Source organism: Octopus sinensis, linkage group LG3, assembly GCF_006345805.1.
Source record: "Octopus sinensis linkage group LG3, ASM634580v1, whole genome shotgun sequence".
Taxonomy (NCBI): domain Eukaryota; kingdom Metazoa; phylum Mollusca; class Cephalopoda; order Octopoda; family Octopodidae; genus Octopus; species Octopus sinensis.
In genome coordinates, this window is record NC_042999.1 from 116,663,443 (window position 1) to 116,682,844 (window position 19,402).

Below are 19,402 nucleotides of genomic sequence, written 5' to 3' on the forward strand. Positions count from 1 at the left end.
TCATTTTTAATTCTTCCTCAAAACTAAAGAACTTTTTTATTTATTTATTTATTTATTTATTTATTTCTAACTCTGATCTTACAATTTATTGACCTTATCCTTTCCGATTTCCTCATTTTCCGAGCCGTTTTAGCTTGTGAATTCTTTATTTGTGTTTGTTTTCTTTGTTGTTGTTGTTGTTTTTTTTAATTTATTTATATCCGTAGTAAAAATAAGTCTGAAGAAATTGGCCAGACTTTCGATTCGCTTCTCTCTTCTGACGCCATGTTGGAACATCTGCAGCTCCTTCCTTGTAGGCTTGTCGCCGTCTCTTTTACACTCACGTAATGTTTGCTGCCCTGTCCTGTTTCGGCATCTCTCCCTCAGCCATAACCGCACAAAAGCTATCGCAGGAATTACTACTATTGCTACTACCACTATTGCCCTATATTCTTTAATTTTTTTTATTTATTTATTTATCATTATTATTATTTTTTCGACACCTCTTGACTTTTATCAATCTTCTTTTTAGTTTGTTTATAACACGTGCAATTTTCCTTTCTTTTTTCTTTTTCTTGCGTCACGCTCCAGTAATTATCTTCCACTGGTCTCTTCTACTGATCTCTTTTCTAAATTTCACGCTCTTTCATCGATCATCTGTCATTCAGTTAACGCTTTTTCCCAATAACCTATTAATAACTAGTGACACTTATACGAAACAAAAATGTTTCCTTTTCATTTCATTAAAAAAAAAGAAAAAAAATCATTTATCCCAGATCTAACTGATAGGCAAGTTCTATTATTAGATTGTCATTCGGTGGTGACGAAACTCCGAAACCATAAACACACACATACACAATATATATATATGGATTAGTGGCATTAAGATTGAATCCTAGCACGCACTCGTAGTTCGGCTACCTAACTATCTCTTTATTTCTCTCTCTCTCTCTCTCTCAATATATCTATAGATATATATATATATATATTCTCTCACACACACACATGCATACATATTATATATACACCCACTCACGTCTCGATCGTAAACTGCCATTATTGTTTACTTTCTCCACCCACTCCCACCACGATCTACTGCTATCTATATAATTGTTTATACTTATTTATTTATTTATACTAAGCCTCAAACACCATTTCATCGAAACTTATTCTGTCTTTTATTTAGATGAAATATTGTGGTCTGTTTATTTAGTTGTTCATTTATTCATTCATCAGCACTTCATCACATCGCCAATTTTCTTTTTCGATATTTTTTTTTTCGCAAACTCATCCACACGTCGTTCATGTGTATGCGTTTCTGTTTATATATGTATATATATATATATATAATATATATATATATATATATATATACACACACGTACACATACATACACGCGTATAATTTGTTACGTATCAATATAAACACTAACATTTTCACCATTTATTATACACGTAGCTGCAATGATGATATCATTATTACTATTATTGTTTATTAAATTTTGAAAATTTTTTCCCCATTTACCTCAATTTTTGCGATTTTCAGTTTTAACGCTTTCTGCTTCCTCTCTTAATTTTCGCCATATCGTTCTGCTATTCTTTACTCTTAGACTGTTAACAGCAGCACCATTCTTCGTGGCATCCCTTTTAACCATTCCTATTCGCCTTCAAAAAAATATATATATACCATAATAATCGAGTAGCAAGGGTAAAGAAGGAAACAGCAATCCTTAAGAATATGCATCAAATATTCAAGAACTCGATATCAATTTGTTATTTTTCATTAGATTGTTGTATTTAAAGTTTGGTTGAATTGTATTTTCTTTGGGATTATTTACTTATTTATTTTTTCCCTAATCGCCGAGTAAAGTAATTCTTCCGACCTTTATTTATGTCTTAAAAAATATTTTTATACATAACTATTTTCGTTTCTTTTTATCATTTGGAAATACTTTTAATCAGTTTAATAATAATAATGGGATTATATTTCGAGAAAGAAAGGTTAATTAGAACAAACTCTGGTCTAGATTTTTTTTTTAATTTAATAGTTAGAAATGAACTTTTTTTAAAAGAAAATAAAACAATATCGCCATAGGTCATCGTATTAATCTGAGATAGAAATTTATTATAAACGCAAAATGCCCGTCTTCAAATCAACATATCGATACACCAACTTGGTCCGCTGGCATTTGTCTTCACTTTTACTCTGTGCGTGTATGCGTGCCCTACTACCCCTATTAATATTTAAATTGACTCTTCCTTTCAGTTGATAATCAGCACCAAGAAACGAATGACTAAATAAATAATATTTACTATATTGAGGATAGCCCTTTCAGAAGTCTTTCTTTCTTTTCTTTTCTTTTTTTTTTCCTTTAATGGTTTTGTGTTTAATGGGAATCGAATTGACACATACAAGTTAGGAGGAACTTTACTTACTCTTCTTTCCCAGGCCTATCTTGCATTTAAAGAATGGCTATTCCACTCCCTGCTTAGTCTCTCAAAGACCTCATAGAACCCTCCTGTCTCTCTTTCATTCTACACCTACAACATTATTTTATCGATCTTTATTTACAGTTAAATCAAACTACATGGTAGGTTCCAGTTGGGAAAATGATGCTAAGAGAACGACTTCTGTAATAGTCTCCCTCACCTAAATGTTGTATGAAGACCTGCTGTGCTAGCTGGTGTATTTCTCATCTAATAATAATGCCATGATGCTGGCTGTATATATATATATATATAATTTCAACAATTGAGGGTAAAATTAATTAATTATTAATCAATTTCACCAAGTATTCAGTATGCAAAGGGACCATTTAAGGCGAATTCAAATTATTACATTATATAAAAGGGCTTTTTTTTAAAACTATTTCTAATACTTAAGAAAACCTCTCTCATATAGTGTTTGCTCAATTCAACTCACTTTCGTGAGTTGAATTGAGCAAACACTATATGAGAGAGGTTTTCTTTAAGTATTAGAAATAGTTTTAAAAAAGTTTTTTTAGCTACTATTTCTAATGAGTTCAGTATGCGGCAAAGTAATTTATTTTACTAAGCCCTTTTATATAATGTAATAATTTATATATATATATATATATATATATATATATATGTGTGTGTATACAGAGAGAGAGAGAGAAAGCGACTGTAAATAAAATCCTTTATGCTTCTTTATAAACCCTTCTGCTTAGAACGATTCTTTAAGTTTATATAAACTTTTTCACGAAAATTATCGTTATGAATATTAGTAATTTTAATAATTATGTAAGTATTCTCAGTAGTTTAGTCTGTTCTACTCACAGACACACTCCCACATTTATGTGTGTATACTCATCAACAACAATATACAAGTATGAGATTACATTTTTCTATTCATTATATTACTAGCTTCTCCTGCCACACTTCACTTTCCGCTTTTGCACTTCATTATTACATTTGTCATCGATTATTGCGGGGAAATCCAACTTCTCTTGGAAGTCTGAGCTATTTATTCCACTTTACCAAAGTGCTAACTCTACTCCTCTCCCCCCCCTCGCTTTTTTTTCCCCTTTCTTTTGGTGGGAAACGGGAGCTACACTAGCTATCACATTTATCTAGTTAATGAATATTTATTCATATATGAATCTCAAAACTAAAATTTAAGACCAGTTCCCCAACCGTTTGAATGCTTCCTTTGAAATGACTTCAGTACTCCTTAACTTCAATATTAGCTAATATTTGAATTGTGAAAGAATATATATATATATATATACTGTTGGTTGGTGTTAAAAATTGGGATAAAGTGATAGCTATATTGGACTGGAATGGGTTTTTTTTTTGTTTTGTTAGCCTTGCCAAAACCAGATGTAGTTTTTGTCACTCCTTTTTTCTACTCGCCCCTTCTAATCCTATCCAAAATTGAATTCAGGCTGTTCAAATTTTTTAATGAACTTTAAATGTTGCCATGTCATCTGTTTCTACATATGGCCCAGTTTGAATTCGCTTATAATTAAGGAAATACTCTCAGAATTCCCCCACTGTTTTTGCAACGAAGGCATCCGACTGTCTTCCTTTGCTTCGCTTGTGTCTGTTGACGAATCAGTCATCAGTGCTGAGCCATCCTTTTGCCTAGCTATACACCAGCACTGTTGACCTCAATTACTTCTGTGTGTCGGGAGATACCATTTCATTTCGCTTCTTTGCTACATCTAATTATCATTGCCTTGAAGTCTCCCTGCACTTTATACAGCGAGACGGTAGGGAATTTTTTTAAGCGACGATATAAGTAATAAAAAGAAATTAAATTACAAGAGTTCTGGTCTATATATTTTTTTTAATTGAATAAAAAAGATTTTAGCTATTGAAGTTTGTGATGGGTAGATTCGCACGAGTTTTTTTTATTTTTGTTTTCGATGCTTTTAAAGGGAATAAATATTAGGGTGGCTGAATGAATGAATGGAGGGATGAATGAGTGAACAGTAAGAACTGGTTTCATACTGGAACCGTTTTCAATCGAACCTCTGTAATTATTGTGTCAGTTTCAGCTTATGATTGTTCTGGGAACGATTTTCTCTCTCGTTTTGTCCTTCTCTTTCTCTATTATTATTATCATTATTATTATTATTATTATTATTATTATCTTTACAAAGGAGATCCAGTTTAATTGGTTGGTAATTGGGAGAGGGACTGGAATTTGCCATTGAATCATCACTTTCTTATTGAAGCTCTAACATAGTTCCCTTGCCGTATGATTTCCTGTATTGATTATTAAACAAAACTGTATTAAAACATTCGGACATGGTACACACACTACAACATACACAAAACAAAACAAAAATCTTTTTGATTTCTCATGCTTGCAATTTCTGAACTACAATGCCTTATATAATTATTACTAATCTGTTAGACCAATGTGATATGTGTGTGTGTGCTGGGCAAGTTTCAGGGCGAGTTATATAGGTGGGTGTGGATAAAGTCAACTGGAGTTTGTTCGCTGGTGTGTTTATTGAATCGATTCCAGAAAATGAACTGGAACCCAACTCGAGCTAGGCAGAGTAAAACATCTAGTCTGGAGTTTTATTGCCTTGACCTCCCTTGCCCTTTTAATAATACAAAAGCAGTTCAAATCCACCACTACCCATCGGGGATCTATTTTGTCTTTCATCTTTTCGAGGTTAATACAATATACATACGGTTCACTTGACTGTATATCTCTCTTGCTAAGTTAGTTTTGAGCTTTAAATCAAAAGAAATCGATTTTTATTTTTGTTTTTCACATAGGCATGAAGCTTGAAATGTTTTAGAGAGGAGAAGTGGTAGGATGCTTTTCTCAGTTAGGAATTGTCTGTTTGTAGTATTACGTATACTTTAATTATGATTTTTGATATAGGCTCAAGATGAAGTATACATTTGTGGAGGGGTTGCTGTAGGTTACATCAATTCCAGCACTTGACTGGTACTTTATATCATCGACCCTGAGAGGATGAAATGCAAAGTTGAAATCGGCAAGATTTGAACTCAACGTAAAGAGCCGAAAGAAATGCCATTAAGCTTTTAGTCTCCGATGCGCTAACGAATCTGCCAGCTCACCGCCTTATAATAACGATGATGATGATAATAGTAATAAAATATGTAATAATCGTTTCTTTATTGGCCTCAAAGGTACTAAAGACATTGGAACAAAGCAGAAAACGTAGGGCTCCGATGACTACCCCATAAAAAGCACGGTTACCTTGACCACTTACGCAGGTGTCCTTCCAATTCTGTCTTCTTCCGATCTAAATGCTCAGAATAGTACCGTTCACTTGAACCATGCTCGCCTCTCATCCACCTTTCAACGAATTTTTCTGGCAGTACATCCCTCTCCACTTTCTTTTCCTATTGGGACTTGAGAAAGTTGATGAGGGCTTGGCTGAAAAGAAAAGTGGTTTGTGTTGAATACTTTCAGTCTTTTCCATCACATAGCTTCTTTTGCCATGGCTATGAGACAAATAAACACTGCCTGCCCGCCTCAGCCAAAGAAAGTTGGCGGGACGATATCTACTATGGACTCAACTGATATCAGGATTCATCCTATTCGCGACTGCAACAATTCGACAAAAGCCTACAAGTTAGAAAAGCTCGGACACTGGATGAGCGCGTACAGAACAGTTTCGTGACATTTTGCGCATCTAGGTCAGTACCGATTGTCAGCACTGGAATGCTATTAGAGTTTATCTCTGGCTGGCAATGCCCCTCGATAACACTGCCAGGCCAGTGTCATCTGGAAATTTTCAATGGGCCCTGGACTGAAAGTCCTCCGAAAAAGATCTGCCAGTTAATTTTTATCGACATACCGAATTTCCCCAAGAACATCATCACACTTATTCGCTATTCTTCTTATAAAATGCCTGGTGGAACTTCCACCGACCGTTTTACTCTACTGGTTGGGAGCAGAGAACATCTGTCGACACTCTAGGCACAGTGCGCTCTACTTCGGTCTACGTTTGATCCAAGACTGCTGCTCTATCAAAAGAGTCGATATGGGGAAAGACGTGACAGACGGTGGCCAGACCTGTTCACTGTCAACGAAAAGCTGGAGATGCAGCAGCCTCAGCGCGTGCTTGCGCATCAGTAGCCACGGAATGTCCAGCCCTGCACTCAGCGGGGTTGACAGCATATAATAGTGTTAATATTATTAATTTTGTGATCTAGCCACTAGGTTTGACTTTTGAGGAGGATAATAGTCAAGTATATCGATCCGAGTACTTAACTGGTATTTTATTTTATCGTCACCGAGAAGATGAAAAAGAAAGCTGACCAGCACGATTTGAACTCAAAATGCCACAAACCGGAAGAAATACTTCAAGGCATTTTATCCGATATTCTAATGATTCTGCCAATTCACCGCTTTTAAATTTTAATTTTTCAGGCAGACATGAGTCCACAAATGTACTGGGGATGTCTATAATCCATTCCATCGACTTCGATTATGATATTGGGACATCTTAGAGATGAAAAACAAAAAAATCACCCTCTGCAGAAGATAAAACTTATTGTAAAGGGACGTAACTAAGTACGCAATATAATTCGTCACTCATTGATTCTGTCACTCATCAAAAATTTCTGATAGAGAAATATTCCAGTCTAGACTCAAATTTAGCTGGTGTTAATGTTTTTTTTTTTCCTTTTATGCTTCAGAAATATACACATACATACTCACGTATATCTATATCTATCTATCACGAGGGAGAGAGAGGTCGAATCAATGAGGGAACAAACCCCTACGCGTAAAGCAGGCGCTTACTTGCTAGTAATAGTAGCAAAATCATCTCTCTCTCTCTCTCTCTAATAACACTTGCCTTTCTAACCCTAAAATTAATGTTTGGGATGGAATGACTTCCTTTGATCTTTGCTGTGTTCGATCACGACTAACCTGGGAGTCTATAAGAATAAAATAAGATAGGTATTTGTACCAGATGAGATTAGATATCCGATATTTAAAAGCCTTTCTGATGAACTATCTCCTAGCCAGGTTTAATAAAAAAAATACTTTACTCACCTCCCCCACCACCACAACCAGAAACTATTCTCATGCTGGAATAAATTGTCAAGAATTAATGAAAAAACATAAAGTTTTGATGTTCATGCCTTTCCCAAGCTTAGACACGTCTCGCCGATTCATTATACGGTTCTGTGTACGCGTGTGTGCAACATGCGCAAACATTGATATATATATATATATATATATATATATATATATATATATATACATGATATGCATATCCACACATTCGTGTGTGTGTAAATACATACACCCATACTTTAAGCAACACTTGTACATTGACATTTAATAACTACGGAGTCGCAGACAGTATGAGGAGAGACCTTAAAACTTAACAAATGAAATAAAATAAAATTAAAAACAAAAACAAAAACTTCTAAATGCTTCGCACCCTACATAGAAACTATCAAAATGTTATCTTAAAATATATAAATTTTTCATTCATTGCGGTAACCACCCATTTTAAAAAATTATTTTTATCATTATTTTTTGTACATAATTTTTAATTCTGTCATTTAGAGTGACTTCTACATCAAATTTTATTCGGGTTTTTTTTTTTAAATAAACATTATTTTATATAATGAAATAAGTTCCATTTCATCAACATTTTACGTAAACTAGAAAGAAAAAATATTTTTTTAATACACAAAACTACTTTATTGCCTTTGAGGCAGTGAGTCAAAATACAACACCCAGTCATTGGATTTCGCCTGTGATTCAGTTTCGATCTCTTGTCGGAACCATTATAATTTTCATCCATTTGAAAGGCATGAACATTGCACCGTCTTATCCCACTTATAATATAAATGAATGATTTCTTTTTATTTGAAATCTGTAAATGTATTTTAGGCATTTTTTTTCTAATTGAAGAACTTTGAAAGTTAAAAGAAAAAGAAAGAACTAAAAAAAAACACCGCTGTTTAGAAGAAAAAAGCGTTATTATTATTTCCCAAATTTTATTGTAATGTAGCATTTGAAAGACTTGTGTGGCACAATAAAGCAATCATATAATAATGACAGGGCATTAGATTTAGCAGCGCATAACTCTTCCGTATTATGTGCTTGCGTTTGGCGCTTCATTCTTCTCTAATAACACTGCTGGGATCGACTTCGCCTGTCTTTGATCACCGATAAATTTAACGCAATTTCTTCCAGGCTGTCGATGTATGAACGAATATTATTTTTACGTCTTTCTTTTTTTCTTTTACACACACACACATATATATATATATTACACAAATATGTTCATTTTCATTTTTTTTTACTGTAATACAAAGTAATATATGTAAATATATTTACGTGTGCGTGTATATAATACAAAATCATGTGTACGCCTACAAATTTGACTTGCGAACCCTGGAGCTCCCTCCTCATGTCGAAGCCTTCAGAAATGATTCAATGTTTAATAACTAACTCCTCTCATTGCAACTCCATAATACTGAAATTGCTGTTTGTTTACATTTGCCTGATCAATTGATATTATTCAGAAGTTTAAAAAAAATATGTTTCTCACATTACTTTTTATATAATAACTTTTCGTGGTATAATTTAAGTTAGCTAAATTAATTTATACCAAACATAGACAAAAAAAAAAATGTATGAGACTATGTGTATACTTGTACATGTATGTATATACATATGTATGTGTGTGTGTGTGTGTGTGTGTGTGCATGTACGCGCGCGCGTGATGTCATTTTAATTTCCATTTCGTTAGACCACTTTTGTCCACGCCCAAATGTAACGCGTTTGAAATAGATATCAATACACTGATAAATAATTTAGACATAGTAAATAAAAAATGTAATTATGTTCCTCTACAAACGAGATGCAATTATTACTAAACCTTTTTTATTATTACTTTCAATGCTGAAAAAATTTAAACAGTATAAGTTATTTTATTTATTTATTATGGGTTTATTTTGTCGACGTTTTGAAACGTATGTGTAGAGTTAACGATTAAAGAAAAAATTAATTTCGATTTTTAATATTGTTATTAACTTGAACATTTTATTAAGAGATTAAGAGGTATTATGATTAACCATAAAACGCACACACACAGAGCAACTATTATTTATACCATAAAAGTATATGGCTTGAAGTGTGTGTGTGTATGTGCGTGTGTGTGTGTGTGTACTCCTTGGGAAGTTCAGCAAAGGGAAATAACCAGGAAATTTACCAAAGCCTATCTCTAACAGAATTCCAGTCCTGCCCACACACTATTGAATTCGGCCCAACTAGGGAATTTGGTTTTTTCTGTCTGTAAAATGTATGCTCTCCATGATTGAAGCTTTCCTTATTTCCATTTCGCATCTTTTCTCATTTTAAACTCTTTGTGTCTGATCCATTTATTTATTATTGCTATGTTGTGTTGTGAACTTGCGATTGTGTTTCGATTCCCGGCTGAAATTTCTTTAACTACTACACGAATGACGCAGACGAATTTTCATTCTTTTCTTTCTAATATTGGTTTCAAATTTTGCCACAAGGCCAGTATTTTCGGGAGAGGAGTTAAGTCGATTACATCGACCCTAGTACTCAGTTGGTACTTATTTTATCGACCCCAAAAGGATAAAAGGCAAAGTTGACCTCGGTGAAACTTGATCTGAGAACGTGAAACACTCTGCTTAAAAGATGTTCCATCCCTCATACAATATAAAAGCCAAGTTTAAAAAATGATATCTGTTTATTAGGCTCTTACTTCTTATCGATTGTTTAATACTTGTATAACTTATGAATGATCATAGATGGCGAACTTGAAATGCTGCAGACATGATACACAAGCTATTTTTATCTTATGTAGATAAAATTTTCGGAGGAATTTTGGAATAGCTGCTCCTCAAAGTACCTTCACTGTACACCAAACTACCCTTTCCTATGGAAAAGGAAAATAGATATATGCATACATATATGTACATACCTACATATATATGTATATACATGCATATATGGGTACAGGACATAAAAAAAAAACGTAGACAGAATGAGAAACGAGAATATAAAAAACAAAAACATAGAAAACGAACTTTTTTCGAGCAACGAAAAAACAAGCATACAGAGAAACGAGACATGCAACATTAAGAACATTCCCTTCGTCAGTTGTCCCCTGTTTTATCTACTATCGTGTTTCAGACGTTGCAAATGACAAATCTGAAAAATTTTTCTTCCTTTAAATTTTTTTTTTTTTTACAGTCTTGTCCCCCCCCCCTCCTTACTCTTTTCCTCTCCTATATGAGGTATGGTAATTTGAGGGACAGCTATTTGGAAATTATTAACCTCATGTGTGCATCTAAGCCTTTCTTCATTATTGTAGATGCAACTCAGCTGTTGATGATGATGATTAAGGAGTATTGATGGTGTATGTAGGAAGTTGGCTGGATATACATTTCAAATATTATTATTGGGAGTTTTTGTCTAATAACTGCCTTGTCTAATAACTCGTTGCTGAAAGTTTTTCAACTCACAATAATATATACCTTAGACCCTTTATCTCCATCATCATCATTTAACGTCCATTGTCCATGCTGGCATGGGTTGGATGATTTGATCAGAGCTGGCAAGCTGGAACGCTGCACTAGACTCCAGTCTGATTTGGCATGGTTTCTACAGCTGGATGCTCTTCCTAATGCCAACCACTTTTAAGTGCCATCGGCATGGGTGCCATTTGCATGACACCAGTATAATAATACTGCTGTTCTTTATCCCATTAAATCTAAGTCCTGAATTCTTTATCCTTACATATCCATATACCCAAGTAACAGAATAAACTATCTACTCATTTACCAAATGCAGATTTTTAAAGAATTTGCAAATAATTAATTGTAAAACAAAGATCTGTAAAATTAACTAAACACAAATTTTTATATGATTTTCAACTATAAATATGAAATTTTTTTTTTTTTGCTACTCTCACAGATTCCCATAACTATTTCCATCCAGTTCCATTATTATGAATTTGATTTGGGAGCTTGAGTCATAATATATTTATATATATTACTACTATTATTTAAAATGGTTTGATTCAGTTGTATCGGCTCCATGCAGCTTAAAGTTTTGCAAGCCTCTTTACAGAAACCTGACTTGTTCAGGCTCAGATTATTCAGGGTCCCCAAAGTATTTTCCTGCAGTAATATTGCTGACTAGATTGGAATCTTGTGGTTAAGTCAAAAGAAATCTGAAGAAAAAGTAAAATATATGAATAACATCTGTAAAATTTCACTTGTAATGGTTTAGTTTTAATATATAATCTCTGGAGTAATACTTCAGCCTGCAAAATATCTACTTATATATTTTTTAATTGAATTATTTCTATAAAAAAAAAAAGAAAAATTTTGAAGACATGCTGTGAAGGTACTAATGTAAAATTATAAAAGGGAATTTAGTCATTGACCTGAAGGTTTTCTGTTCTTTTTGCTCAGTAACCTATATAGTTGCTGCCAAACAGGATTGGAAACTGCTGATATTGTTTTAATCTGATATTAATATCTTATCAGTTATCTTCAACTGATGTCCCAAATGGGAGTAATTGGTAAGAAGGTGGTGCTGTTACTGGTTTTAGGTTCTTGTTGGCTGAGTTTTATCTTAAATAGAGAGGAACATTAACGTAGTAAGCCTGTGTCCGATTCTATTCACTCTCTTCTTATTTCTTTTACTTTTTTACTTTCATTCTTCCCAGTTGACTTAATTACATTTCCAGAGACTTTTACCACGGAAAAAAGTATTTTCTTATGTTCTTATGATCTCATATATATGACATTATACAATTTAGATATATTTATTTCACATTTCTTTTTTATCATAAATATAATAATTTTTACATAATAATCAGACAACTTGAATCAGTTAAATATTCATGACCATGTACAATATTATTGTTGTTATTTAGTCCCATGAAGGCATTTTGGCCATGAACATTCAGTCTTCTTTGCTGCAATGCCCCTACAATGAGATTTATCCAATTCAGCTTTATTTTCAAGAATTTTCAAAAAAGTGTATGATTCAAGGGTTATTTGGCTGCTCTTTCTGGCGACTATGCTGATGACTCTCTTTTTGGCTCATACAATGTTTTCTCCAGATCTACAATATTTTGTGACTGATGTGGCTTTTTACAATTTAACCTTTTAGCATTCAGGTTACTCAGTCAAATGTAAAGCTTATTTAATAACATTGTTATGAATTAATCATGCATTATCTCATAGCTTTGAGATTTTGATGTGGTGACTGTTTATTTTTTGAGTGACATTGTAAGATGGGTGTGAGAGGTTGGATCTGGCCTGTTTGAATATGACACAACTAGAATAGTTGAACCAGAATATGGCCAGCTTGAATGCTGAAGGATTAATCGGTTAAACAAAACTCATTTTACTATGATTGTCATTTTTGTTATTGTAATTATGACAGCTATAATTTACTCTTCACATTTTTTAACAACAAAGATTAATTTGCTGTCCAACAAACAAAGATTCAAGGTTTGGTTCTAATTTCATCTAAAACTTGCTGACTCTGGGGCTTATATATCCAAATATCAAAATGACTAGGAGTTGAATTTTCTTTGATAAAATAATATCAGTTTAACATTTATTTTTCCATTCCTCCATAGATCAGATAGTATAATATGATTTTAGAAAATTATCAAAATTTTTTATTTTGAAATAAATACTATTCATTTGTGATTTCATTATTTGCTACAAAATCAAATGAAATCACTTAGACTTCAGCATTTTCCTGATTATTTTTGTACTACTTTATCAAAGATTTTAGTATCTTTTATAAGCACAGAAACTTTACAATATATTTATCTGAAAACAACAGTTAATTAACTTATTTCATTTAGTACTATCTAATTATTTTCTCTTACAAAATATTATACTGTATTATAAACACCATGCTATATCAGAGCTGAATATACTATACTATTGATTGGAGAAGGAAACTGAGTATGTCTTTGCAGCAAAATAGTCAGCATGCTGTGAAATGATATATCAGCAGACTTCCCATCCGTTTTTCTGCAAATCAGAAAGAATGTGTTTACATTCTGAATATTTCTCTCATAGCCAGGCTTTCTGATATTTAAATTTGTTTCAGTGCTGGTTCACACTGTATTGCACATAAAAAATATATATATATGTATTTATTATAAAATTGTATAATAAAGGCCATGCCTTATCATCTTAATGTACTATTAGCTCTATTCTAGTTGTTGTTTTCTAATGAAGGACAAACATTTAGAGAGAGGCACTGTTGAAGGTTTTTAGTCTTGCTTAGTAACATCTTTAATTTTTTACATTTACATGAACAGAAGAATAAGCATCCATTAAATCTGGAGTTAAAGGTACTAGTTAACTGAGAAAACCCAAACCTAGTTGAACATTTAACTTACTCAAGTCAATCAAGGCTAATTTAATGAATATCTTTTTACATCATCTGTTCTCAAATGAAAGTATCTGTCTGGATCTAAACTGGATTTCAATAGAAATGTTATTTTGTTCATTACTGTTTTTGTTGGTTTTCTTTTGCTTTGATAACAACAATTCAGGATAAAGCTATTTTTTATTTAGCATGGGATTGCCCAAATTTCCTAATTAATGAATTTAATGCAATTAAGCTAAGCTGATTATATTATTGAAATAGTTATAGCAGCTTGCTAACTTTCAAGTTGAATACTATTTTATAAATATGATAGTTGAAATTAAATTTAATTGCTTTTTTCTGAGTTTAAAGCTTGCTATGTGTTGAAGTTATATCTCACTGGTCTTACATTAGACAACATACAAAGTCACCTTCTCATATGTGTTTGTAAATATTTTACTATCTATACAAATCACTACATGGTGAACATTATTCATTAAAATGTTTGGCTCAAATTTCTTCAGGAACAAATAGCTCAGTTGGTGCTAAATGGTGAGAATGAAACTGTTACAAGAAATGCTTCTGGTTAAGAAAGTTAAGAAAGCCATAAAACAATTTTTATTTGCCTTGGATTGTTAACCATTCTAACTACATTAAAATGTATATTTATTAGCTATTATACTGTCTTATATCATTCATGATAAGGGTTGTTTTTTGTGTAATCATTTGTTGGCCTACCTATCTGTATATATGACCTTTTAATTTCAAATTACTCAACTTTGTTAACTTTGATGTTGTTTACCATATACAGCCTTAGATTTTAATTTGATTATTACTTTGATAATCATCCTAATGATATTAGTGGTTAGTTAGAAAAAAAAACCAGTTAAGCAAGCAATGGTGAACTTTGAAAACATAGGAACTACATTTTGATTTTCACTCTGAGTCTGTAAGACATTTGATTCAATTCAGTCATCTAATATTTGTTCTTTATCAGTCTTCTATTATGAAATAAAGTTCATGCTTGAACTATGATGAATATATATCTAGTGTTCCTCGGCTATTTTCTCAAACCCTCCACTGAGAATATATATTATTCAGAAGACTCAGTTTCTTTACTACATGGATCAGATGGAATTTATTGCGACAGATTTTCTACATCTGGATACCGTTCCTGTTTCCCAGTAAGCTAATATTTCCCCATGGCCAGATACGTTTTTTTTTTTTATGGAAGACTAGAAATGAACAAAATGAAAACTTGTATTACACTGTTGCTCATTTTACACCCACTACAGGATGTCAAAACAAAGTAATACGTAAACACATGCACACAAATGCAGTCGTCTCTCTCTCTCTCTCTCTCTCTTCCTCTTTATATATATATATATATATATATATATATATATATATATATATATATGTGTGTGTGTATACACACAACTGGCTTCTTTCAGTTTCTTTCTACCAAATTGATTCACAAGGTTTTGGTTAGCTGAAGACTATAGTATAAGGTATTTGCCCCAGGTTCCACACAGTGGGGCTGAATCCAAAACCACATAGTTGGACAGCAAGCTCTTCAACTACACAGTCACACCACCAGCTCTTATATACAGCCATACCCATGCCTATAAGCTATATTTGTGCCTTCATTTTTACTAAAGACCAAGTATTTATAAAATCCATAGACATAATGTAAAAATTTAATGCCACACTTATCAGCATTCCAGTCAAGAGAACGAGGTTCTCTGCTGAAGTGAAAACCAATTTCAAACTTGGTGGGATATGATCTGATACCTAGATATTAAAAGCTTTTATCGTTTTTAAGACAATGCCTTATGCTCTTAATGCTAGTTTCATAACGTGTCTCCTCATTCAGCTAGTTGAACTTTGAGAGCAATTGTGAAACAGGTATCTTGCTTCAATGAAATGTTACACACTTCCTTGTTGCACAATCACTGTTATTATGAACAAATACAAAGATCCCCTTTGTGCACTTGTTCATATTTTGTAGATTCATTAGTTTCCATATGTCCATGGTAATGTAGAAACATTTTTAAATGTTATAGATGTAGAGATTTTATGGTAAAGCATAAGCATATATTTAAAGATCTTTTTGAAATGTTCATCGATTGTATATTATAATTTCCGTCATATGAATAATTCATTCTTTATTTATCCATCTCACTTTAGTACTCATGTACTTAATTATTTCAATTTTATTTTTCTATTATGATTTATCCTATTACAGATGTCCTTTTAATAAGCTTTTTACTCTCCTGCCAGATGGAGAATTTTGTAACAAAGGCAGTATGGGGAGGGATGCATTTTTTTCTAACTTGTTAATTGTATCAACTCAGTCTCTGACTGAATATAAAGTATAAAGAAGAAACATGAGTTAATAGTTTGTTGGAAAGAATAGAGAAAGAGTAACAATTGGTTACATACCAAGTAAAACTGATTGGCCAAGCTTAATGTGTAGGAAGAAAATTTTTAATTAACTTTCAGTTAACTAGCCATAGTAAAAGGGTTAAGCTCCCAGTCTTTTTTTTTTTTTTTTTTTTTTGTATATTAATTACATTGATTGCGCTTAGTTTGAGTTAGAGAACTTTTGAAATTTTGAATCAGATGTAAATATAATGCGTACAAAACTGGGGTTTGAAGGTAATTAAATGTTTAACCTTACTTTTCAGAAGACTGTCTCTTTCAATTTTGGCTTTTGATACACATTTCTTCTGTGGATTTTCTTTTTCGAGACATGCACAGGAAATTACACATGCATTTGTCTACCTATTTCTTCTCAAACTTCATGCCACTCATTTGGTTTGAAATGATACATCATTTTATGTTGTCATAAAAATTTTTCAAATACATGATATCAAATATGTTTTGTCATGACTGTGAAGTAAAATATTTTGCTCAAAATAGCTATATTTTAACAATATTAGTAAGTAATTATCATGTATTTCATAAATTTAATTAGAAAAATTAAAATGAAGTAAAAGACTCTCTACAAACAAAGTAGACTTTCAAGCCAGTGATCTGCCCATGGTCATCACCATTTTAATTGTTGAGTTCAATATCCTATAATTTAGGCTTTAAATATGAATTCCTCATTTCAAATGTTGGAGCTGGACACACAGTAGATTGAGTGACTGTCTAGAAGCTGCTTCATTGGATCATAGGCATAACACTTTAAACTGGGGTGAATCTGGATAGAAACATGGTTTCTTAAGCCCCAGTTTCAAGAGATTTAGGAATTGCAAGCTGTTGTCAGAGAGAGAGAGAGAGAGAGTGCGTGTGTGTGTGTTTGTGCATGCATGCATAGTGCGTTCACTAAAATCTCCACCCATTATGAATAGACCTACTAAATATTCTATGTATATATTGGCAGTCAGAAATCTGATAAAAAGATTTCAACTGTTATAACTGTATAATAAATTGAGATATAATCATAAAACAAATTATTAGTATAAGCTTTGATAGTTCTACTGATAGTTGCTATGATAATCTGTTTCTTCTTACTAGTGTTGGGCTAATGGAAACATTTGCCTATATTCTTTTGATATATAAAAACATAGGGGTGGGGACTTAAAAATGAAAGAAAAATTATTTTATTTTTAAAACATGGAATGGTTTTTAGCCAAATCCTCTTTGGCTTTTCCTTAACCTTTGTAAGGATTTGTCATGACTAAACTGCAATCCTTTTGAAAGTCATTACCAAATTTGTTCATGGCATTGGTGTAGTATTATTTAATGCTTGATTAAGTGACCTTATAACAAAAGAAAAAAAATAGTTTCCAGCTATGACCAGTTCATCTTTTGTCAAACATGGTGCATATCAGATAATTTTTTCCAATGCCTCCACCCTTAAACCATGATATATGATTCAAAGATTGCTATTTCTAACAAGTCAAGTGACTGCATAGAGGACCTCCTTGTTTGCTGTCAGATGTATTGTTGTCTTTAGACATATTTTTACTTGCTCCTCTTCCATGTCTGTTTAAAGAAATCCTTATTCTGTCTATATAGAGCTTAGTGCAAAGGAATTTGGAACACTGTTCAATGTGAGCAATATTGTTTTCTTTTTTAATAAAACTATCTATGCCATTGTTGATACTTGAATTTTTCCTTAAGTTTTCCTTTATCTATATTGTTCAGTTTGTATTCATTGGTAGAATCATTAGAGCATCAAAGTGCCCTTGTGGCATTTCTCTCTGGCTCTGTGTATTCTGATCTTGAATCCTACTGAGATCAACTTTGCCTTTCATCTTTTCAGAGTTGATGAAATAAATTACCAATCAAGTACTGGGGTTGCTGTAATTGACTACCAATCCTAAAATTGCTGGCCTTGTGCCAAAATTTGAAAGAAATCTTCTTCTTCTTCTCATCATCATTATCATTAACTTGCTGGTTTTACGTTAAAATTTGAAAACATTATTATTTTATTATTATTATTATTGCGATTACTACTACTACTTTAACTTGTGTTGGAACTCCTGAAGTCTTGTGTGCATAGCAGGCTTGCTTCTTGCAGCATTTCATCCATTTTTTTTTTTTTTGTTCTGAGTTCAAATTCTGAGGTTGACTTTGCCTTTCACTTTTTCAGGGTTGATAAAGTAAGTACCAGTTGATCACTGGCATCAATGTAATCAACTTATCTCCTCTCTGAAATTACTGGCCTTGTGCCAAAATTTGAAACCATTAATAGAGAGCATGTGAGAGGGTTCATAACTTCATAAGTGAGGGTATTCCTGAATCTGTGGCATTTGTTGAGTGGCCTTAGTTGAAATTTCTCCTGTATCAGGAGGACTGCATCATTCATGTTATCACATACTTTGTATACTATTTATACTTTTATCACATTTTACTGTCTTTTCTTCCATTTTTTATGTAAATCCTGGCACAAATTGTTATCTGTCCTTGTGACTTCCACCTCATCTATGCCCTGTGGCTAATAAAATAAATTATAATTATTATTATTATTATTATTGGTCAGGACTGTCGTGGATTTGAGTAGTCCAGGAGATCTCCCTCTTTTGGGGAATTTTGGTGTTCTAATTGATTGTTTTGCATTGTTTATGGGACCTTCCTGTAACCCCACATTCTATTTGTCCAGTGCTGTCTACAATGTTTTTTTTTTTTCTGTAAACCCTTTGAGGTTAATAAAAATAATAATAATTATTATTGTTATTATTGAGCTGGCAGGATCATTTGTCCAGCATGCTGGACAAATGATTCTGCCAGCTCAATAATAACAATAATAATTATTATTAATGCTGGACAAAATGCTTTACAAAATTTCATATGTTCTGAATTCAGATTCTGCTTCATCCTGTTGGTGGTTGTGGTGGTAGTGTGTGTATGGGGGGTTTGGTGTAATCAACTAGGCCTCTCTTCTAAAATTTCAGGCCTTGTGCCTATAGTAGAAAGGCTAATAATAATAATAATAATAATGATAATGATAATGATGATAATTATTATTCAGTAGTAGTAGTAGTAGTAGTAGTAGCAGTTGTCAGCAATGAATTTTGTAGTCTACTTCAACTGTTGACTATT

General features: G+C 32.6%; 1 protein-coding gene across 1 annotated transcript in view; it reads left to right on the top strand.

Annotated features, from left to right (window-relative positions):
- The window catches only part of LOC115209524 (transcriptional coactivator YAP1), a 97,006-nt gene that overhangs the window by 1,313 nt on the left and 76,291 nt on the right, over positions 1-19,402 (top strand). The gene's annotated exons all lie outside the window — the stretch shown is intronic.